This window comes from Manis javanica, chromosome 8, assembly GCF_040802235.1.
Source record: "Manis javanica isolate MJ-LG chromosome 8, MJ_LKY, whole genome shotgun sequence".
NCBI lineage: Eukaryota > Metazoa > Chordata > Mammalia > Pholidota > Manidae > Manis > Manis javanica.
Genome location: NC_133163.1, coordinates 45,642,751 through 45,657,642, shown reverse-complemented (window position 1 = coordinate 45,657,642; position 14,892 = coordinate 45,642,751).

Here is a 14,892-nt window from a genome sequence, read left to right as displayed (position 1 = left end):
GGAATATAACAACCTTGGGACACACCCCAGGCTAGCTCTGGTCAGGGAAACAGACACTATCAATATATAATTTGGGGTGGCTTTAATGTAGATTATGTCGAGTTTTATTTACTTTGCTATGGAGTAGACACTTTCAACATTTGTCCCTAAAGGTGCATTAGGTCAGTCAGTCATGCTGAACTGTTAATACAGAAGTTGAGACTCAGTGTTGAGGTTAAGCCAAGTAGAATATAAATCTGTGGTGGTAGGAGTACAACTTTTAAAAAAGAAAATTATTCAGCTATGTGATCAAACATTAGGACTATTTCAGTGGGCTGGTACATTCTGAACGGAAGGAAGAATATTTGTCACTAATCCTAGGAGGTTTTCTGGTTATTCCTGTTGCTCTTGGGGTTGGAAATAGGATATTTTGGCTAATGTAATATTCTGACAAACTGAGAACTACTGTATAGGAAGTGAGAAAACAAAGCCAATGAGATTGAGTCCACAAAAGACTTAAGAAATCCAGGTTCAGAACATTTTATTCATACTTCGTATACCATATTAGAAAACAAGAATCCAGAATCCTAAGCCTACCTTGAATAGCATTCTCTTGTCCTATAAAACATTTCTCAAAGCATTTTAAAATATTATATTTCAGGATCATTTTTTAAGATATTACAAATTACTAAAAGAACCTTATATTTTTAAGGAATTTTCTTTTTATTCTTTGCAATCTAGAAACAGATAGCTTACTATTTTTAAGTGCAACTTAAATGAGAAACTAGTATTTTGGTGATCAGTAAGTATACAAAAACCAGAAAACAAACTATATTCCAATTGAAAAACTGTTCATCTTTAATTCACAAAGAAATAAGCTTTCCAAGAGCAAACAGAAACAAAAGCAGGGACCAACTCTTGCAGCTCAATTATTTCAAGAAAATGGGAGAAATTATTTTCAAGACTGTAACTACACAAACAAGCAGTATGATCCAGAATTAGAAATCTACCTGCAGAGAAAAATCTTCAATCCTAAATTACTAGCAAAATTTCCAAAGAAAACAAAAATCATTATCCAGAGATTACTGAATACAAACCCATCAGTTAATACATACTTTCAAGGAGAAGGATAGAAAAAAATTACCATTTACTATTAAGGGAATCTGATCTCAAAGAAGAACCCATAGAAATAAAAGTGCATTTTTCATACATATACTTCCTATTTCTTTAAAGTTAGGAGAGAAAATAATGTTAACTTTTTGGGGAGAAAAATCCCTAAGACAAAATGAGAAACCTTAACAGATTAAAATAAATATCATGGGCTTATATGTTGCTAGAGAGTAGATGTTAAATGTTCTCACCACAAAAAAAGACATGGTAGAGGGAATAGATAGGGATGAAGGTGATTGCTAGTATTATGGTACTGATCACTTTGTAATTATAAAGGTATCAAATCAATAGGTTGTACACCTTAAACTTACACCATATTATGTGTCATTTACATCTCAATAAACCTAGGGACAAAAGATAAAGATTGTGGCAAGCCTTCAAACCACTGACCCGCAAGAAGATTGTATTTTTAAATTTTTTTAAGTAAATGAGCCTATCACCTTGCAAAAAAATTTTTCTAAACTTTGCTCCAAAAAAAACACTGGCTCCCACAAGTGAGTTCAATTTCCTGTTGCAATTGCCTACAACCAAATATTTGATTTACAAATGCAAAACTGTAATGGCTTTCCTAATAACACAAAAGTACCAAATTCTGTTTTGTAAGAATTTAAAGTTCCTCTTCACTTAACTTCTTAAAATATAATAATATAAATTTTATTTTTAACATGGATTTGAACTTCAGAAGGTTGAAGCACGTGTTTGAAACTCCTGAAACAACCCAAGATGAGAAAGGGACAGTGTACTAACATGACCTCAGCAAGGATTGATAGGCATATTGCTTCCCCACAGTGGACCGCAGTGAGGGCAGAAAAGCAAAATTTTAAAGTTGGCACTCCTCCAACTATAATGAGAAGATCAAAGAAAAGTGATCTTTCTCCGGTCCCCTACCTGAAGTTGAACACAGAAGTACTTGGCCAATGGAAAGGTGGGGTGAATCCACAACCCTACTGCTTTCACCAAACCGTGTATTACATGAGGGGGGGGGGCTTTTTCTGATTCGTCCTCCCAGAGGGATAGCTTTTTCTGATTGGTCAGCATAGAATGAGGATTCTGTATAACCTTGGGCAGGTTTTTACCCTTTCTAGATACGGATGATATTTTGTTTGCCTCGACCCTCTTTGTAAAATGAAAGCTTTGGGATCTATGACCACCAAAATGTGTTCTTGCTCCAAATTCTATGAACCCCTGGTCTTCTCTCTTAGGGTGACTTTTCTCTCCCTCCTCTGATTCATCATGGATGATCATTCATATGAAAGTGCTGTGATGTAATGCTGACCCTCATTTCCAATCTGAGATTAAGAAATGACTGGAGACTAATGGGTCTTAGTGTGTCTGTCCCCACTGAAATTGTACGCCCCTTTACATTTAGCAAAGTTTGGTCAATTCGTGGGTTTTAAGTACACATTCAATTGTTAAATGAGAGAAGTATCCTGAATCAGCAGGTATCTTGCTGGTTGATCAGCTTTGTTGTCACATGTTTCTTATACTAAAATCTTGAGCAGTACCATCCATAGAAATATAATGTGAACCATGTATATAATTTTAAAATTCCAGTAGCCATATTTTAAAATTAAAGAAAAAAACAAAACACAATTTTAATGCATCTTATATAACCATTGTAGCCAAAATATTATTTCAGCATATAACCTATATAAAAATTATCCAGGTAATCGTTTACCTTTTTTTAACCCTAAATGTTTAAAGCCGAGTGTGCATTTTGTAATTACAGCACATTTCAGTTTGGACTAGCCATAAATTGAGAACTCAATGGCCACTAGCTACTTGTGTATTGGACAGCACAGATTTAGAGGTATAAGAGCAGTAAGATATATCATGAAAGATACATGATATCTCTCAATTTTACATATATTTCTCTTTGAAAAAAACAAACCTCATTTTAAATGCCAAGTTTAGTGTTCAAAGAGAAAGATTGAAACGTGGGGCAATGTAGCTCTAACCTAAATAACTCTGCTGAAATTCTAACTTGATCCCTGATCCTGTTTACTGTTTGTGTGCAAAGTACATTAGTATATGCTAAGGCTGTGTCCTAGTTGGGATAGACAGCTGCTCAGGGTGCCACCCCATAACTTAACCATCAACTTGAGCTATTATTTCTAAGACAAATACCCAAGGATCCACATATTGATAATGGCATTTACACATACCTGCTAAGTCACAGAGGTAATTGTGACTTCTGGTAACTCTGACATTTGAGGCTCACAATTCACAATCATTTTTTAACTCTTCTCAGCTGTCATCAAACATGACCTCCTTATACACCAAGTGTGAGTTGTGTCCTGCTCTCATGATACCCTTTCCTTTCAAGCTTGCCTTCACTGTTTCTTTTTATTTGACTTTTCCCATACAAAAATCTGCACCAAAGGAGGCAGACATGGTCTTCCCAAACCTATACACCTACCAAGCGAATGCTTTGTTTCCTGCCCCAAAGAGCCTATGGGTCAGATTCAGAGTAACCTTTACAATGAGTTTGTCCTCCCTTCTCCTCTGGTCTCATTTTTCTCCTATTCTTTCTGAAATTAAATCTACTAAGGACTACTGGTAAAATACAGAGATAGCTCTGGAAGTTGACAAGCAGTGGGGAGTGGGGGACTGTGATGGGAACAATCTGAAAGAGAGGGGCAAAGTGGGAGCAAGTCCTAGCACTTTGCACTATAGAGAGGTAGGAACATGGGCTACAAATTAAATTTGTCCTTGGCTGGATCCACAATTATAAGATAACTGAGCCCAAGGGCTTTAGATCATCTGTCTGCCATTTGAGCCCAGAACAGACTGCCTGGATATTGAAACTGGTCCTCCAATTAGCAACAATTGAGCTCAGGATGAGAGCTGTGCTATCCTTTTTCCTCTCCTCAATTTTGTTATTCTAGCAGCTGTCATCACTATTCACATCCACTCACAGACTGTACATAGTAAAGGAGATCCATTCAAGTTTTGTATCCAGATTAACTTTGCAACCCAGTTTACTGTGAATTTATGGAAACCAATGGTAAATGCAAATGCTTGCTGCATTCCCACTCACTGCGGGATGTTCAGAGATATTTACATTTAGAAGTTGAACACATCCTGGCCTTTATCCAATATTCTCTACCATTCTCTAAACAGCCCCAGTTTTCTAAACCCTAGGTTAGCATGTCTAAAGAGTGGACCAAAGGAGGGAAGATGTTAGGAAGCAGTTATAAATATAAACCACCTTTTAGATTTACACAGGGATTTTGTTAGTAAATTCAGAGAGCTGTGTTTGCAAGAGCTACATTTTTGCCTGTATGCTTAGAAACTAACAGAAGCATGCAGGGAAATCATCTGTCTTATTGGCTCCCACCCTCTCTAACTTTCAAATTAAGAGAAGAAGGCAAGCCCGGAACCCACGCAGCCATCACTGCTTTTCAGTACCGACCACCAGTAAAATACACACAGAAAGTGAAAACCCAAACTAACCCCCTGGGCTTATCAGTTAGCATTTTGGCTTTTTCCCCAAATGAGTTTAAGTCATTAAACCAAATAGCAGTACTTAGTCATCAAAATTTAAGGTATATGAAATACTTCAAGGTGATTTTGCCCACTGAAGGACCTTGCTTTTCTATATAAACTTTAGAATCAACTTGCCAATTATTACTGAGACCATCCGGTTGGAATTTTGACTGGGCTTATATTGACTCTATAGATGAATTTGGGGAGAATGCACAGCTGAATAATACTGGACTTCTGACCCATGAACATGTACATATTCTCCATTTACTTAAGTCTTTGTTATTTTTTTTCAGCAGTGGTTTGTAGTTTCCAGGATAAAGGACTTCATGCCTTTTGTGCAATTTATTTCTAAGCATTTTATGCTTTTTGAGGTCATGATAAATGGAATTTTTTTTTATTTATTTAACTTTTCAAATATTTGCCTGGGAAAACTAAATACCTGAACCCTCTTGCAATCACACAGCTAGGCACCCATTCTACAAATGATCTTTGCCCTCCAGGGTAGCTCTAGGGCTACCTTCTGCCTATACCCTCCGGCCTTATTTCTCTACATTATCTGTATAGCAGAGTCTCTCTTGGACCCAAAATTTTGCTGATCGTATCTCCTTCCTCCAGTTTGTTGCCAGCTGCTTGAGTTTTTGTTTAGTTTAGTTTTTGTTTGGTGGGAGGGCATACACAGGAATCCTTGGAACAGATGAAAAAAGATTCAAAAAGCCCCACTGTAAGAAAACAGAGTGCTCGTGTAAACATATACTGCTGCCTGTAATGGCTGCATGCTGGAAATGTTAAATTAGAAAATGTCCTCTATTAGCCACTGAGCATTTTGCAGGAAGAGCCCCTCCCCTGTGGCATGTGTATGCTTAAACATTCCTTTGCTGCCTCTATTCTCCCAGGGAAGTGATGAGCTGATAACACATTTGTGTATGAGTCACTAGCCAGGTAGAAAACAGCAAAACACACAAGGTGAATATGGCTCTCAGGCTCTTGAGTTTACAGTTCAAAAACCAAAGTAAGGTGTGTTAACATTTTTCTAGCAGATGTGTTTCTACCAGGTCTAAATAAGAATCTATGAAGAGCTAAGGCCAAATCCCTAATTAGCAGTCGTACATTTTAAAAGTCATTTATTGCTATAACCTCTGCTTAGCTCATTGCGCACTGGAAGAGGAAGGTTCCTTCTTTCCGATCCCCAGCCTCATCTACACTCCCACACACCTGGAACTGGACAGAACAAGCAGCTTCCTGGGCTCCCCGTCCTTCTGGTCCTCACAGAGGAAAGAGCTGCCCAAGAAACCGCTCAGTCTGGAGCTGTTGCTTGAAGGTTTTTTCCTTCAAAAATATCTGTAACTCCATGGAGGAGGAAATATGTTCCTAGCCTGGGGCAAATTACCCTTTAAGCCAAAATCAGTCAAAGGGAGAAATAAAGTGGGAGAAACCCATTTATTGCTTATAAGCAGTTGTCCACTTCTGCCTGCCGGTGTCTCTTGGGACCCAGCTGCAGAAAGACGCCCCTCCAAACCTCTCTGGTCCAGATATACTCTTGCTCCCCCCACCCTTGTAATCACCTATTGATATGGAGATGGCTACTTATATCCACCCCTTGGAAACACCTATTGATATGGAGATGCACTAAGGCCAGTTGAGAGATTCTGGAAATATTGCTGTTTTACCCACAGCATCCCACTACATTGAGTACTCTGGGCCTTCTGCTTTGACTGCTAGTTTTCATTCCTATCAGAGAATCCTCCTAGGAACCAGTTCAATCCCCAAATTATGTTTGACATTTGTAGTTAATGCTTATTTCTGCTTGTATCATCTTCGTGGTCTACAGAAGTGAAATTATCCTATGAAGAGAAGAGATAGTATTTATGTAGCACTTACAATGTGCCAAACACTCTTCCAAATGATGCTAATAAAAAAACCAGCTTAATCCTTTCAGCAACACCATAAGATAATTACCATTGAAATCCTTATTTTATAGATATGAAAACCAAGGCAGAGCCACCCAAGGGCCCATAGCTAGAAAATGGCACAACAGCCGTTCAAATAACATGCCTCAGAGGGCTCACTCCTAACCAGTAGTATGGTACTGCCTCTCCCTGTGGAGACAATACAAAGTTAACCCAAGTAACATTCTTTTATCATCTTCACACTTGACAATTTATATTCATAAGCAATATATACACAGATATTTTGGCCCTGAGTGGTTTGAGTGAGAACTGACCCCCCAGACCTTTGTGTACAACACTTAAAGTCCAAATCAAAGAAAGAAAAATGGGAGAGTGAAAGAAAGAGGGGATAGAGAGAGAGATGGAAAGACATGCAGAGAGAGAGAGGTAGGGATGGAGGGTAATGACCTAGAGACACAAAGAGAACTGTAAGAAGTGGTTCTGCCAGAGGCCAGAGAGAACAGCAGCTAGAACAAATGCAGAGATTCCCAGAAGGAATCCTGAGACAAACCTGGGGACGAAATCTAGTTCACATAAGCACAAACCATCAGGGAGAAGTGAAAGAATGTTACTTGGGCTCCAAGTTAGGGAAGAAACCATGAAGGAACTCTAAGTATGAGAAGTAGCCAGGAGAGGGACTAGGCTTGAGGACAAATAGAAACACACTAGTTATGAGAGGGCTATCTAAGTAAGGTACCTTCTGGGTCAGAAATCCAGCTCCTGGAGATGTGCTATCTGCCTGTGTGCATCCATTCCCATGAATGCCCTGGCAGTGCCCACCCAGAACATAGCCAGCTCTGCCTTGAAGGCATTAGGCCAAGTGGCAGTTCCTATGCTTCCCAAAGGGGAGAGGGCTGCTTTGCCAGCTCCGCTCTCTCGGACCAGACCAAGGTTGCAAGGCCTTGGGGATGGCAACAAAAATGAAACAGTGTCCTTTGTTTTTATTTAAAAAAATACATTTCTTGAGGTAAGTATATATGCTCTTGAAAGTTAAAAAGTACAGGCTTAAAGAAAGACAAAAACAAATTTAAGTCAAACATATAGAAAGAAAAGACTAAAGAAAGAAAACATATAGATAAAAATGTGGTTGGGCTACAGTAATTCTTTTCCCTACATTCCACTTTTCTGTCTTTTCCAAATACTCCACAATGAGCACATACTAATCTTTCTCTAATTTTTATTTTGAAAATTATTTTTTTATTACAGAAACATCAAAGGTATATGTGTACAAAAAAACCTGAAATTATGCCATATTCTACTGCTCAAGATAATTTTTAAGATGTAGTGTATAGGTTTATAGAGAAATATTGCTTATTCATTCATGTTATTTATGTATAGTAAAGTTCCTTCCCCACTGATGTCAGTTCTGTGAGTTTTGACAAACACAGTCATGTCACCATCATCACAATCAAGATGCAGAAAGTTCCATTATCTAAAACAATTCCCTACTGCTGTTCAGTCCTTCCCTTCATGCTCAGTCCATCAACTACTGGTCAATTATTTGTTCCAGTATTTTTGCCTTTTCAAGAATGTCATATAAAGGGAATTATACAGTATGTAGCCTTTTGAATCTGCCTCTTTTCACCTACATAATGCATTTAAGATGTCTCCACATCGTTGCATGTATCATTAGTTTGTTCCTTTTTATTGCTGAGTAATAATCCATTGTATAGACTCTTTATCTATCAACCAGCCTTAATCCTTAGGTTAAAATATCCATTAAGACATTTGGATTATTCCTAAATTTGAGTGACTGTGAATAGAGAAGCTATGAACATTTGCATACAGTTTTCATTTTTCTTAGGTAAATACCCAGGAGAGGGATAGCTGGGTGCATGTTTATAAGAAACTGCCAAATATTTTCCAAAGGGGCTGTACCAGGTTGCAGTTCCACCAGCAATGTGTGAGTTTTAGTTTCATCACATCCTTGTCAACATTTGGTATTGTCAGTTGTTTTATTTTAGTCATTCTAATACATGTAAAGTGGTGTCTCATTTTGGTTTTAATTTGAATTTCTCAATGACAAAAGATGTTGCCTATGTTTACATGTGCTTATCTTCCATCTGAATTTCTTCTTTGGTGAGGTCTGCTCAAATCCTTTGCCCATTTTCTTATCAGATTGTTTGTATTCTTATAACTGTGTTTTGGAAGTTATTTACAAAAGCTGAATACAAGTTTTTTTGTCACATATGTGTTTTGTAGATACTTTCTCCCAGTGTGTGGCTTGTATTTTTATGCTTTTAACAGTTTCAAAGATCAGAAGTTTAAAATGAAGTCTACTTTATCAACATCTTTCTTTTATGGATAGTGTTTTTGAAATTGTATCTAAGAAATCTTAGCCTAACCCAAGATCACAAAGATTTTCTCTGTTTTCTTAAAGAAGTTATATAGCTTTAAGTCTCATATTTAGATCAATGATTCATTTAGGCTTAATTTTTTTATAAGGCATGAGGTATGGGTTGAAGTTCATATTTTTGCCATGGATATCTAATTGTTTCAGCATCATTTGTTGAAAACACTATCCTTTCTCCCTTGAATGGACTTTACACCTTTCTCAAAAATGATGCTGGAGCAACTGAATATTCATAGGCACAAAAAAATTGACTTCATATCTTAGAAAACATTAATTTAAAATGGATCACAAACTCAAATTTAGAACTTAAAACTATAAATTATATGAAAAAAACAGGAAAATATCTTTCAGATCTATGGGTAGGCAAAGAATTCTTAGACTGGACAAAAGCATAAATTTTAAAAACTGAAAAATTGTACTCCATCAAAATGTAAAGCTTTTGGTATGCAAAAGATTCCATGAAAGAATGAAAAGACAACTTACAGATTGAGGGTACATATTTATAAATCATATGTCTGACAAAGGACTAGTATCTAGAGCATATAAAGAACTCAATTTAATTAAATCAATTACCTTATACTATAGTTTTGCAAGATGTTATTGAGAGAAACTGAGTAACAAGTACATGAGATCTCTACGTATAATTCTCAAAACTGCATGTGAATCTACAATTATCTTTAAAAAATTTTTTCTGAAAAATCCATCAGCCATGTCCATGTGAATCTATTTCTGGAATCTCTATTTTGCTCCATTCCTTATAGTCTCTCCTTTTGCCAATACCACACTGCATTGATTAGTGCAGCTTTATAATAAACCTTGAATTCAGATAGGGTGAGTCTTCTAACTTTGTTCTTTCTTAAAATTGTAGTGTTTTTCTTTAAAAGTCTAGTTCTTTTGAATTTTATATAAGGTTTAAATCAGCATGTACATTTCTCCAACAAAATCAGGCTAGGATTTTGATTGGCATTGTTTTGAATCTATAGGTCAGCTTTGACAATTGACATTTTCACAATCTTAATTTATCAGTTCATGAACATAATCTCTTCCCATTCATGTAGATCATCTTTCATTAGTATTCTGCAGCTTTCCGCACACAGCTCCTGCACTACCTTGTTAAATTTATACTTAAGTATTTCATGTTTCTGGTGCTATTTTAAATGGCACTGATGTTTAAAATTTTGATCTCCAATTTTTTTATTGCTACTATATAGAAATATAATTAATTTTTTATATATATAGATCTTGTTCAATCTTGCTAAACTCATCTGTGAGTTCTAGTAGAATCTGGCTTTGTAGATTCCTTTGAATTGTCTGCAAAGACAATCGTGTCAGCTACCAAATAGAAAGACGTTTCCAAATTTTTGTTACAAAAATTACTTCATTGAATGTCCTTTTACATACCTTTTTTGGTCTACTTTATGGATTTATACCCTCAACAGATCTATACATTTTTAAATCCTGATTACAATATCTCCACTGCTATTTTATCCTCCAAAGTTGTATCTGCTCTAAAGGCCAGAACCTAGGAAGACAGCTCTTTTTCTCTATGAAGAGCTCCTTTCTTCAACTGCAAGGTGGAATTTTATATTGACCTACTCATAGATGCAACTGTTAAAATCTAAATAGGATCCGCTTGAAAATAGCATCTCCGCTTCGTAGAAAAATCCCTTGCTCCTCCCTCCACCCTCATCCAAAAATTTCTGCAGCTCCCAGATTGTTGCAGGAAGTGGAGTGATGCATGAGAGGGATGGTCAGAGAGGTTCAAGGGCTGTATTTTTGAAGTAATATCTGTCTTCTAACTTCTGCTTTCAATTACTAATTCAGTCTATGAATCATTTAGACAATATACACATACTGTCTCTCCACTATAACACATCAACTCGGTCAACATAGACTCCTGAATCTCCAACAAAAGAATAATAGCTAAAAAAGAAAAAGCATCCTTCCACAGAGTCTGTGTGTAGGCAAGTTTTACTGAAGTTTTGATTAAATAAAGAGAATTTAAATGGCAGGTTTGCGAACATATGACTACAAATAAGCCACCCCTGCTCCTAAAAGCCTTCGGGCCACCACCGTTTTTCCTGGCTAAACCACCCCCAAATAGCATGCCAGGTTTTCCCCACCTTGCTAACCCCTTATCCTTGTCCCACATCTGTCCTCCACCACCATCCTTTCCCCACCAAATTACCCTAATTAAAGTGGCCACAGTGACAGACATGGCTAGCTTCATACACTTCTCATAGGTATGAAATACTGTTGTTCTGATTATGAAAGTGAGCTTGGATTAAACCTTCTTCAAAACAGGAGTTGTGATACTGAAAGGAGTTCTATAAACCCTTAGTTAAGAGCAAGACTATACAGTGATTTCCTGTGATTCCCTGGCAACAATGTTTTGCTTCTTCCAAGAGATATAAACTCTACCCCTATTTGTATTTCTGCCTAATCCTACCTTCATAGAGTTTTCCAAATACTGGTCCATGTTTGAGAAATTTCACTGCAGTCATAAGGAGCTAAAAGAAAAAAGAAACATGAGTTTTTTTAATTGCAATCATTTTTTTTTATATCCTTCTATATAGGTGAAAAAGAGGTTGCTTTCATGTTCTGTTCTTTTTCTCTCTCTCTCTTTTTTAATTAATATGAGGTAAGGAGAAACCTGGAAAACTACTTACAATGATAAGAAAGAAGTAGAATTGATTTACAGGGTAAGCCTTAAAGACAGGCTTCTTATCAGACTTAATATTTGCATAGAGATGATCCTTGTTTAACAGCAACACATTTAAAGGGTCATTTTCTTCAAAAGGCTACAGGCCAAATTTCTGTGGGCTGTTCAAACCATAAATTAAAGTGATTAAGCCTGTAAGTACTACTAACTATAACAATCAAAATGTCATGGCAACAAATGATTCTTCAGCTAAAAGTTGGAGCTCAAGGGTATAAAATTATTTTCCATTAAATAATAATCAGTCTTCTAAAATCTTAGGCTCATGTTCCTTGAAATTGAGTTCCTTTGTTTGAAAGCATTTCTACAATTCCAGTTCCCAGAACCAGAAATGCTTGTCTAATAACCAGGACTCTTAATAAAGTTGGAGACAATGCAGGAACTGCTTGCACTCACTTTCTCACTTTTTCATTTTCTTACCCCCAGTATGTTGGGAATGGGTAAGTCATGTTATCATCCTGCAAATTACTGTAGCCATTATAACAAAGGAGAATATCAAAGTTCTCAGTTCCAGTGTTGGATTAAGTTCCATGCCTGAGCTTTATTCCTTTCCAATCAGTCAGAAACAAAATTGTTGGCCTAACACGCATGTAAAATCTGTTTATGAAGCTCATCCACAAGTAAATAAATACAAATAAAAACAACATTGATGCTCTTTCACTCGATGGATTAGATAAGTGAGAACCTTTGGCAATACCCAATGTAAACAATGGTATCAGGATATGAGCACTCTGACAACGTGTTCATGGGAATACAAAGTGCTACAGCCTTTTCTGGGTGAAATTGCAGGACTATGACATTACAAATACATATACCTAGTCATCCCACTTTTAGAAATCTGACCTACATATGTAATAGGAATACATAAGCACCTTTGTGAAGATGTTCTTTGCAAGATCTTTTGTTTTAAAAAATGGGCGAAAAAGTAATGTATCCATTACGTGAAGAATAAATAAATAAGCTTTGGTAAATCAATGCAAGGGAGTATCAGGCAAATATTAAAAGAATAAGAGAGATCTATATAAACTGCCTTGAAGTTGTCCATGGTTCTTCATTAATTAAAATACTCAGTATAAAATCTTTTGATTCTTCGTAAAATTAACAAAGAAAACTGGTCCATGCTCACTCCATATTGACAAAACTTATATTGCAATCCAGAGACATCTGTCCCTAAAGATCACGTTCTGTCAGAAGCTCTGCTATCTTCCACTCTGAAGTAGTGCCACTGCTGCCTTTTGTGACAAATTTACAGGAAGGCTCTGCTTTAAAAAATTCTCTTATTTGAAAAGTCAAATCTGCACAATAGATTAATTCAGAAGCAATTGTCTCCATCACAATAGTTAGTTCACTTTCAAATAGATTCAAAACAAGAGTCTTTTAAAAGGAAAGACTTCTTGGTGCTTTTAAAAATATGACTCCATTAACACAAACTTGAAGGGAATATATGTTATGTAAATTGAGGCATGCAAGCAATCTAAGACCTCTGGCAGTCCCTTTGCAAAGAGCATTTGGAACAACCCGTCTAACCTGTCATCCTCGGTGTGCAGGTACAAAGGAATTACACGATCATCTATGCCCTACAGTTTACAATTCATCACCTTGCACTAGGCAGGGCAAGTGCACTCACTATTGACATTTAACACAGAATGCTTAAATTTCCTCACTTGAAGCCACAGAGGCCGTCAGTTACCACTCACCCACACGCTGGAGCAGAAGCATTTCCTGGATTATAATGTTTTCACTTACTCCCTCAGGCCCCTTTTGTTTTCTCTAAAGATCATCCTTAAAAAATAAGAGTCTATCAACTGAGTTTTTCTGCGGACCAATGAAGCCCACATGAATCACAAAATATTTTAATTACAACTTTCTAGCCATTGAAGAGCAAATATCAGAGATCCATTCAATCAACAATCAAGGCCTCTGCTGAGAGGAGCAGAGGCACCTTTTAAACAGTGTGCTTACCGCTGAATTAGACAATCAGACTCACCCAGGGTCCAGGCCAGGAGCAAAACTTTTCCCTTCTCTGGGGCCTTGGGCAAAGCTTTTAACAATTAGCTCAGTTTCTTCCCACCTGTAGCACAGATAATCATCGCTTTCTTTGAGATGTGTATAATTTAGTTAGTTAAGGCTTAGAAAGAGTTGTGAAAGCAAAATAATATTCATAAATGGTAAATATTAGCCGATTTTCTTTTCAATTTCATGGTTTCATTTTGGCATCATGTATCACATTACATACACTGAGAAGCAGGAAATATCACCACCTTGTATCTGATTATTCTTGCTTAAGTTACATAAGGGCTAACTTCAGGGATTAAAAACAATTCCAGAGGACTTATAAATCATCATGCATTACTAAGGAAAAAGATTAGTATTTTCCAGGCATCTTACTGTCTTATAATGTAGCCTGTTATTTTTATTAGTTATGCTTCACAAACAGTCATGGAGGTGGTTATAGGAGTTTTGCTACCCTCTTACAGCTTAGGAAATAGTCAAAAATGCACATATGCTTTGCACAAGCAACTTCGTATAATTAGAACTCCTGGTTTCTAAATTACCAATCAATCTCTCTTATGAAACACATCTTCTATACAAAAGAAATGGTCCAAACATACATCCTAGGCAACTGAAAGAAAAAGGTGTATGCTTTTTAAAGACTGCAAATGTCAGAAACAGCTTTCTTTATAGGTATGCTGTCTTGCCAATGGGTTTCAGCCTCAGGCAAGTTCACTATGGATTCAATGCGACCAAAAAAATGACAGTTGAACGTTCTTGGGTTGAAAGGGTTATACCCAACTTTATTCCCACAGTGGCAGGTCAACACTAGAATCCTGTCCACTCAGACTGAGTCTGCACACAGCAAGCTGGTCTCTGCCTCTCGGCCTCTCTACTGGCACAGCCATCTCAGTCTCTGTCCTCGGTACTGCCACCACTCCAGCCTCTGCTCGGCTCTCCTGCAGTCTTGCAGCCCTGCCACTGTGCCACCCAGAGTCAATAACGACGTATTGCCCACACGTGTGTAGTGAGCTAGCCAGCCAGGGTCAGGTGAGAATCCTGGCCACAGGAACCTTCATTTTATCCAACTCCACCCCTCCAGGACTCTCACCTCTCAATCTATATGCCATCAATCCTCTGCAATGGTCCCTGTGCAAGGAAGCTGGAGCATTGTAACCAAATTCCATAATAATATAATACAACATACAAATAACAAAAATTATGACAAATTATGATAACCCTCA